The sequence below is a fragment of the Aedes albopictus genome, chromosome 2, assembly GCF_035046485.1.
Source record: "Aedes albopictus strain Foshan chromosome 2, AalbF5, whole genome shotgun sequence".
Taxonomy (NCBI): Eukaryota; Metazoa; Arthropoda; class Insecta; order Diptera; family Culicidae; genus Aedes; species Aedes albopictus.
This window is the reverse complement of record NC_085137.1, coordinates 92,121,544-92,128,730: the sequence shown is the minus strand read 5'-3', so window position 1 is coordinate 92,128,730 and position 7,187 is coordinate 92,121,544.

Here is a 7,187-nt window from a genome sequence, read left to right as displayed (position 1 = left end):
AATGCCGCGGTTTTATGTATCGCATGCATAGGGTTGTAGCATTTTCATATCTGGCCCCTTCCTGGGGTACCGGTCCGGAACACCTAAATGGCCATAACTCCGGAACGGCTGGACCGATCCGAACCATTTTCAATAGGAAACAATGGGACCAGATTCCGCGTCGAATGAATCGTCGGTCATTAAAATCGGTTGAGGTTTACTGCAAAAAAGTGATGTGAGTTTTTTGTACACACACATACACACATACACACATACATACACACATACATACACACACACATACATACACACAGACATCACCTCAATTCGTCGAGCTGAGTTGATTGGTATATGTGATTTGACCGAGCCGGGCCTTCTATCAAAAAGTCATTTTTGGAGTGAACATATAGCCTTTCCAGTACACTTAGTGTACGAGAAAGGCAAAAATCATTAAAATGTTTGAATTTTAGGGCTTTTTGGAATTAATTAGGCAGTGGTATATTTTCAAGGTAAAAATCATTTTTTATTTTAATGATTTTTTAAGTGACAATAATTAAATAAATAATCGAATACACATGGATTATTTCCAAAGAAACCATTTTTGGCGAGTTTGATCTCAAAGTATTGGTGATATTTGAGTTTTCACGCATACAAATATGAGAAGTTCCCATCATAATACCACCGATTCCAAACATTTCCAAACAATAAGCCATTGCTTACATACTCAAAAACTATCCTTAATGTTGTTTGCGTATAGCCTCATTGACGGGAGGTGGCGGCAGCTTAGTTTACCCAAACTCCCCTATAAAATTTATTTTTTATTGTTTTTAAATTAAAACAACTTTAGTTGAAATTTAATTTCTATGCATGATGTGAGTTAATATTGATGAAGAGCCAACCAGTAATAATTTTGCATCCAATGGAATTTGAAAATTTAGGGCACAATGGAATTAAATGATAAAAAAAAATCCAAAAGCTTGAATGACCATACAAGTTGACAAATAGCTTGTTTGCGTAATGAGTACGATAAATTTATTCGAAACACTTTATTTTCTAAATACCTTAAACTATGGCTTTTTACCCTTCTTACACCCATAAGAAGGGTATAAATACCGCTTGGAAAACCGACTTTCGATCCGAGGCCCGCAGGGCCGAGTCACATATACCAATCAACTCAGCTCGACGAATTGAGCAAATGTCTGTATGTGCGTGTGTGTGTATGTGTGTGTGTATGTGTGTGTGTATGTATGTTACAAAAAAATGTCACTCACGGTTCTCAGCCGTCTGTTGACCGATTTGAGTTCTCTTGGAAGCAAATGAAAGCTACTACATCCTAGTAGAACGCTATTGAATTTTATTTTGATTGGACGTTCGGTTACCGAGATATCTTTCAAAGAATGCTAGGGAGTAGTACAACTTAATTATTTTAGATATTTTTGACAAAGTGTATCACCATAAATTTCTCAGCCGTCTATCAACCGAATCGGGTTCTTAAGGCTCGAAACGAAAGCTACTGCACCCTAGAAGAACGCTTTTGAATTTCATTCCGATTGGACATTTTGTAACCGAGATATCTTTCGGGGAGTACTTTGGAGTAATACAACTTAACTTTTTAAGAGGTCTTTGACAAAATGCTTCATAATAAATGAATCAGCCGTGTGTCAATCGATTTGAGTTCTCTCAGCATCAAATGAAAGCTACAGCATCCAAGTAGTATGCTATTAAATTTTATGCCGTTTGGACATTTTGTTTCCGAGATATCTTTCCACGAGTACTAAGGAGTAATGAATATTTACGCTTTTGAGAGATTTTTGATAAAATGTATCATAATACATTTCTCAGCCGTTTGTCAACAGATTTTTTATGATCATATTTGGTTACACAAGTTAGTTATACATAAAAATGCAATTGCATCAAATACATAAAAGCTACTATCTCTTTGTTATATTTGAGCTTAATAAACAGTAGCAAAAATATCACGGAATGTATGTAGGAAAAGCCTATTTTTTATGATCAAATTTGGTTTCTCAAGGAGCTCTGCATGAAAATGCAATTGCATCAAATATATAAAAGCTACTATCTCTTTGTAATATTTGAGCTTAATAAACAGTAGCAAAAATATCACGGAATGTATGTAGGAAAAGCCTTTTTACCCTTCTTACACCCATAAGAAGGGTATAAATATCGCTCGAAAAACCGACTTTCGATCCGAGGCCCGGAGGGCCGAGTCTCATGTACCAATGAACTCAGCTCGACGAACTGAGCAAATGTCTGTATGTGTGTGTGTGTGTGTGTGTGTATGTGTGTATGTGTGTATGTGTGTATGTGTATATGTGCGTTACAAAAAAAAGTCACGCACGTTTCTCAGCCATCTGTCAACCGATTTGAGTTCTCTTGGAAGCAAATGAAAGCTACTACATCCTAGTAGAACGCTATTGAATTTTTTTTCGATTGGACATTTGGTTACCGAGATATCTCTCGAAGAGTACTTTTGAGTTATACATCTAAACTTTTTAAGATTTTTGACCAAGTGTATCATAATAAATATTTCGGCCGTTTGTCAATCGATTTGAGTTCTTTTGGCACAGAATAAAAGCTACAGCATCCTAGTAGGTCGCCCAGAAATTTTATTTCGATTGGACATTTGGTTACAGAGATATCTTTCGAAAAGTACTTAGGATTTATACAACTAAACTTCTTGAGTTTTTTGACCAAGTGTATCATAATAAATATCTTAGCCGTCTGTCAACCGATTTTGGTTATCTTGACACCAAATGAAAGCTACAACATTCTAGTAGAACCCTATACAGTTTCATTAGGATTGGACATTTGGTTACCGAGATATCTTTCAAAGATTACTTGGTAGTAATACAGGTTAACTTTTTGAGAGATTTTTGACCAAGGGTACCATAATAAATATCTCAGCCATCTGTCATCTGATTTGGGTTCTCTAAGCACCAAATGAAAGCTACAATATCCTTGTATAAGGCCCTGAAATTTTATTTCGATTCGACATTTGATTACTGAGATATCTTACGAAGAGTATTTCAATAAATTCTTTTTACCCTTCTTACACCCATAAGAAGGGTATAAATATCGCTCGAAAAACCGACTTTCGATCCGAGGCCCGGAGGGCCGAGTCTCATGTACCAATGAACTCAGCTCGACGAACTGAGCAAATGTCTGTATGTGTGTGTGTGTGTATGTGTGTATGTGTGTGTGTGTGTGTATGTGCGTTACAAAAAAAAGTCACGCACGTTTCTCAGCCATCTGTCAACCGATTTGAGTTCTCTTGGAAGCAAATGAAAGCTACTACATCCTAGTAGAACGCTATTGAATTTTTTTTTCGATTGGACATTTGGTTACCGAGATATCTCTCGAAGAGTACTTTTGAGTCATACATCTAAACTTTTTAAGATTTTTGACCAAGTGTATCATAATAAATATTTCGGCCGTTTGTCAATCGATTTGAGTTCCTTTGGCACAGAATAAAAGCTACAGCATCCTAGTAGGTCGCCCAGAAATTTTATTTCGATTGGACATTTGGTTACAGAGATATCTTTCGAAAAGTACTTAGGATTTATACAACTAAACTTCTTGAGTTTTTTGACCAAGTGTATCATAATAAATATCTTAGCCGTCTGTCAACCGATTTTGGTTATCTTGACACCAAATGAAAGCTACAACATTCTAGTAGAACCCTATACAGTTTCATTAGGATTGGACATTTGGTTACCGAGATATCTTTCAAAGATTACTTGGTAGTAATACAGGTTAACTTTTTGAGAGATTTTTGACCAAGGGTACCATAATAAATATCTCAGCCATCTGTCATCTGATTTGGGTTCTCTAAGCACCAAATGAAAGCTACATTATCCTTGTATAAGGCCCTGAAATTTTATTTCGATTCGACATTTGATTACTGAGATATCTTACGAAGAGTATTTCAATAAATTCTTTTTACCCTTCTTACACCCATAAGAAGGGTATATATATCGCTCGAAAAACCGACTTTCGATCCAAGGCCCGGAGGGCCGAGTCTCATGTACCAATGAACTCAGCTCGACGAATTGAGCAAATGTCTGTATGTGTGTGTGTGTGTGTGTATGTGTGTATGTGTGTGTGTGTATGTGCGTTACAAAAAAAAGTCACGCACGTTTCTCAGCCATCTGTCAACCGATTTGAGTTCTCTTGGAAGCAAATGAAAGCTACTACATCCTAGTAGAACGCTATTGATTTTTTTTTTCGATTGGACATTTGGTTACCGAGATATCTCTCGAAGAGTACTTTTGAGTCATACATCTAAACTTTTTAAGATTTTTGACCAAGTGTATCATAATAAATATTTCGGCCGTTTGTCAATCGATTTGAGTTCTTTTGGCACAGAATAAAAGCTACAGCATCCTAGTAGGTCGCCCAGAAATTTTATTTCGATTGGACATTTGGTTACAGAGATATCTTTCGAAAAGTACTTAGGATTTATACAACTAAACTTCTTGAGTTTTTTGACCAAGTGTATCATAATAAATATCTTAGCCGTCTGTCAACCGATTTTGGTTATCTTGACACCAAATGAAAGCTACAACATTCTAGTAGAACCCTATACAGTTTCATTAGGATTGGACATTTGGTTACCGAGATATCTTTCAAAGATTACTTGGTAGTAATACAGGTTAACTTTTTGAGAGATTTTTGACCAAGGGTACCATAATAAATATCTCAGCCATCTGTCATCTGATTTGGGTTCTCTAAGCACCAAATGAAAGCTACATTATCCTTGTATAAGGCCCTGAAATTTTATTTCGATTCGACATTTGATTACTGAGATATCTTACGAAGAGTATTTCAATAAATTCTTTTTACCCTTCTTACACCCATAAGAAGGGTATAAATATCGCTCGAAAAACCGACTTTCGATCCGAGGCCCGGAGGGCCGAGTCTCATGTACCAATGAACTCAGCTCGACGAACTGAGCAAATGTCTTTTTTTTTTTTTTTTTTTTTCCTTCTAATCCATAGGGGGATAAATCTGCTCATCAGACACCCTAACAGGAAGGTTAGGGTAGTGTGGGGATGAGGCCGTCTTCTACAGTGCCGGTAGAAGCCAGGACTACTCTTTCCTCGTCCCACTAAAACACATTCCTATGGTCGCCAAACCCTACGTCTCTCCGGAACCACCAAGAAGGTATTGCTTCAGAGAAATGTCTGTATGTGTGTGTGTGTGTGTGTGTGTATGTGCGTTACAAAAAAAGTCACGCACGTTTCTCAGCCATCTGTCAACCGATTTGAGTTCTCTTGGAAGCAAATGAAAGCTACTACATCCTAGTAGAACGCTATTGAATTTTTTTTTCGATTGGACATTTGGTTACCGAGATATCTCTCGAGAGTACTTTTGAGTCATACATCTAAACTTTTTAAGATTTTTGACCAAGTGTATCATAATAAATATTTCGGCCGTTTGTCAATCGATTTGAGTTCTTTTGGCACAGAATAAAAGCTACAGCATCCTAGTAGGTCGCCCAGAAATTTTATTTCGATTGGACATTTGGTTACAGAGATATCTTTCGAAAAGTACTTAGGATTTATAAACTAAACTTCTTGAGTTTTTTGACCAAGTGTATCATAATAAATATCTTAGCCGACTGTCAACCGATTTTGGTTATCTTGACACCAAATGAAAGCTACAACATTCTAGTAGAACCCTATACAGTTTCATTAGGATTGGACATTTGGTTACCGAGATATCTTTCAAAGATTACTTGGTAGTAATACAGGTTAACTTTTTGAGAGATTTTTGACCAAGGGTACCATAATAAATATCTCAGCCATCTGTCATCTGATTTGGGTTCTCTAAGCACCAAATGAAAGCTACATTATCCTTGTATAAGGCCCTGAAATTTTATTTCGATTCGACATTTGATTACTGAGATATCTTACGAAGAGTATTTCAATAAATTCTTTTTACCCTTCTTACACCCATAAGAAGGGTATAAATATCGCTCGAAAAACCGACTTTCGATCCGAGGCCCGGAGGGCCGAGTCTCATATACCAATGAACTCAGCTCGACGAACTGAGCAAATGTCTGTATGTGTGTGTGTGTGTGTATGTGTGTATGTGTGTGTGTGTGTATGTGCGTTACAAAAAAAAGTCACGCACGTTTCTCAGCCGTCTCTCAACCGATTTGAGTTCTCTTGGAAGCAAATGAAAGCTACTACATCCTAGTAGAACGCTATTGATTTTTTTTTCGATTGGACGTTTGGTTACCGAGATATCTCTCGAAGAGTACTTATGAGTCATACATCAAAACTTTTTAAGATTTTTGATCAATTGTATCATAATAAATATTTCGGCCGTTTGTTAATCGATTTGGGTTCTCTTGGCACCAAATGAAAGCTACAGCATCCTAGTAGATCGCCTAGAAATTTTATTTCGATAGGAAATTTGGTTACAGATATATCTTTCGAAGAGTACTTTGTAAATCCAAACTAAACCTTTTGAGATTTTTGACCAAGTGTATCATAATAAATATCTTAGCCGTCTGTCAACCGATTTCGGTTCTCCTGGCACCAAATCAAAGCTACAACATTCTAGTAGAACCCTATACAATTTCATTAGGATTGGACATTTGGTTACCGAGATATCTTTCAAAGAGTACTTGGGAGTAATACAGGTTAACTTTTTGAGAGATTTTTGACCAAGGGTACCATAATAAATATCTCAGCCGTCTTTCAACCGATTTGGGTTCTATAAGCACCAAATGAAAGCTACAATATCCTTGTAAAAGGCCCTGAAATTTTATTTCGAATCGACATTTGATTACTGAGATATCTTACGAAGAGTATTAAAATAAATTCTTTTTACCCTTCTTACACCCATAAGAAGGGTATAAATATCGCTCGAAAAACCGACTTTCGATCCGAGGCCCGGAGGGCCGAGTCTCATATACCAATGAACTCAGCTCGACGAACTGAGCAAATGTCTGTATGTGTGTGTGTGTGTGTATGTGTGTATGTGTGTGTGTGTGTGTATGTGCGTTACAAAAAAAAGTCACGCACGTTTCTCAGCCGTCTCTCAACCGATTTGAGTTCTCTTGGAAGCAAATGAAAGCTACTACATCCTAGTAGAACGCTATTGATTTTTTTTCGATTGGACGTTTGGTTACCGAGATATCTCTCGAAGAGTACTTATGAGTCATACATCAAAACTTT